Source organism: Eurypyga helias, unplaced genomic scaffold (genome assembly GCF_000690775.1).
Source record: "Eurypyga helias isolate BGI_N326 unplaced genomic scaffold, ASM69077v1 scaffold45667, whole genome shotgun sequence".
In the NCBI taxonomy this organism is placed as follows: Eukaryota; Metazoa; Chordata; class Aves; order Eurypygiformes; family Eurypygidae; genus Eurypyga; species Eurypyga helias.
Window position 1 is genome coordinate 1,277 of NW_010264494.1, and position 3,365 is coordinate 4,641.

A 3,365-nucleotide genomic window follows, 5' to 3' on the forward strand; every position below is an offset into this window, starting at 1 on the left:
GGCTTCTAACACATAAAAGGTAGCTGTAGAGGGGGAAGGAATTAATTCTCCATTATGAAATAATGGCTTAAATTACAGTGAGGTTTAAGTTAGGCATTAGGAAAAGCTTTCTAATAGCAAGAGTAATTAAGCACAGAAATAGACTGCATGAGGAATATCCATAATTGGAGGCTTTTAAGAGGAGTCTAGAAAAGTGTGTGCAAGCTGTATAGGAATGGGCAGTCAAGCCACGGGGCTGCAAAGGGGGAAGAGCTGCTCTGATTTTGGTGCTAGCAAGTGGAGAAGGCTTACATTTTCTAAATGCAAATCTCACAGCTGTGATACACTGTTGTCTGTCTTGCACTAGCACACAAATGACCGGGAGCAAGTACTTCATTTATTGATGTGTGCAAACCCTAGTAGAAGTCCTGTTTTTACAGATGGCATCTCAAAATGCTAGGAACACACAGAACAGAGCATCAAAGCAAACCGTCTGATTCACACCTTGGTATGAGGTTAACCCAGAGGCTCTGCAGGGACTGGGGTCCAGCTGACACTGCAATGTACTGGTATTTTTATTCAGGAAAAATCCTAGCAGGACAGAGGGACCAAACTTTGTAATAATCAGCATGCTCTTACTTAGATGCCTTCCTGCAAGATTTTGCTTAGATCAGATTTTTAATTGGTGTTTGAAAACTCTAGACAGTGGGGGAATGCAGAGGGAGGCTGGTGAAGAAGTTTTTTTATAGAAGGAACACTAACTCACATTTTACCAAATCAGCTCATATGTTGATATCCTAAAGATACTTACAAACCCCAGATACTTTTAAAAGAGTAACTGATCTAAATTTATCAACAGGCTTTTAATATTAGAAATTAGCAAGAGCCAGACTCTTTAAATGTCATATTAAATCCAAACTTACCATTATTTACCAGCTTCTTGCTACCCCAGTATCATCAGGTAGCTCAGGGACTTGATTACAGTCATCATGACAATACTATAATAAAAGATTATGAATAGCTTGTTGCTGACTAGGGAGCAATCTGGAAATCTCATATCATAAAACCAGCATTCAGACTCTTTAACTTTATTATATTAAAAAAGTTATAAAAACTCACTGCGTAATTTTTACGGTGCTACATTCACAAGAGGGCCATTATTTAAGTCTTCATTTAATTTCCAGATGCTGTATATGCACCATATAAAAGGTATCCAGAGAACCCAGGCAGGAAACAAGCTTATGGTAGAGAGCTCAGAGGTATGCATGTGTGGAAAATGCCATTAAAATAATAGCTTATTTGGTGTGTGTTTTGCTTCCCTAAACTACGAGCCTTTCAACAATTTCCATAGGTTGAGCTTCAGGCTGCAAGGTCAATGTTCCTTCGTCCTGGCTGGGAGTCCAGGTGGGCACATACGTGCTCACCCTTGAGATGCTGGATTCAGGATCCCCTGGTGTTGTCTGTTCTGAAACGCAGCCAGTGTGACCCATTTGGATGCTTTATATGGGTACATCGCTGCCTGCCATAATACAGTGCAAGAGTGGCAGTCTGAAGTCCCAGCCCTGGACTTTCCAGGTTTTCTTTAGCAGAAAAGAGAAAGAAAATATGTGGCTGCAGAGAAGATCTTACCCAGGAAACAATTTTCAGGGGACAGAACAATGTGGGCTGCACCTCACCACGAAGTTTTAGGCATGCGGTCCCTGTGCATTGACACAGGGGTGCTCGTGCGGCTGGGGAGCTCTCCCCCTGCAGCTGGGGTGCACCCAGCTCTGCTGCCTGGGCACATAGCACATACTCCAAAACTGGAAGGGGAGTAAGCAAAACCAGCTCACTTATTCAAAGCCTCATGGTTCTTGACCATTTGAATTGTCAGACTTGGTTTCCTACCACCCAGTAACATCACACGCTATTGCATAGGAAAGTCCTGCAGGAAAGAAAAAGTGCTTGAGCAATGGCCAGCGCCTACATGGCACAGGCAAGAAGGATGTGACCACTATGTAAACACCAACTGCAATTCCACAGGCTTGAGAAATCCTGGTTCCTGGGAAGCCTTCCCACAGGATGTCCCTGCAAATGCTTTTAACAGGTTGCTCTGTCCTTTTCCTGATTCAAACTGCAATTATAGGAATGGCAAAATGGAAAATAAATATATATGCAGTAGCTGAGAAAAAACAATTAGTTTTGCACTGGTGAGAAATAATGCAGGACTTCTTGTGTCTTTAACAAACTGACTCTCAGTGTATGTTGTAATGTATCTTTATGACCCAAATATACTTAGGAAGAGCATGACAACAAAATGTATGTTGGAAGTGTAATAAAGGAACGAACGCAGTAAAGTTACTGTATTTTATTAGTAGAAGAAAACAATTAAAATGGTACCCAGGTAGTAACTTAGGAACCAAATGTCATAGCTGTCTCTTTTGCTGCCAAAATATGTGTACTCTCTTCCTAACAGTCTCTTTCCCCAAGGAAAAATAAATGTATCTAAGAAATACTTGTTAGCAATGCAATTACAGGCTTAATTCCCCAACCAACTTCAGACATCATAAAAACAAAAACAAGCAGAAGCCCTTTGCAACAGGAATGGAAAACATACAGAAAAACACTAAGTGTTCAGAGGAAGATAATAATATATTTTTATAACAAAAGCTGACACTCTTTGACAATAACATTTGAGAAGTCATTAGAATTTGTTTTCCAACTGTACTGTCTCTTTTTTTTAAGCTACAGCCTAGAATGAAAAACTTCTTCTAAGGGCAGACTCCGTGCTACTCCTGAATAGGGCTTTTGGGACACTCAAGACACCAAAGTAGTTTGCCAGACTCTCCAGAAAGCAAAGCAGCTGTATCAAAATAACATTTCTTGGCATTATTCACTTCTGAAGGTCTGGTGCCTCCATGGAACTTCATGAAAGCTGGGTTATTTGGACAACATGGATTCAACTGTGGGAGCTGAGATGCTGGGAAGCTGATTCAGAGTACTTCCGAACTGTTGGCCTAAGAAAAAGAGATGAAATAAAAGGTTTGAGTAGATAAGATTAAAAAGACAAAAAGCACTAAACCTTACTTTTTCTGTGACCATACATATTAGACACATATTCGTGTCTTGGAGGAAGAAAACCTTCAAGAGACTTGGCACAGACCAAGTTGTAGGTTGTATATGAAGGTTGTAGCTGTGCAAGGCTCGTGTCAGTGATGTGCTTCGGGATTCCCACGCTGTCGTCCAGGTTCATCCCACATCTCCTCATGTACTTAGCAGCGTGCTCCCTGCCCAGCCTGGACATCCTCGACTCTCACTATGCGTGGCATGGTCTTGAGCTCCTCCAGAGATGACTGTCTGGGGAGGGGCTGTCTCACACCATTGGCTTCAGCAGGGAACTCGGAGAA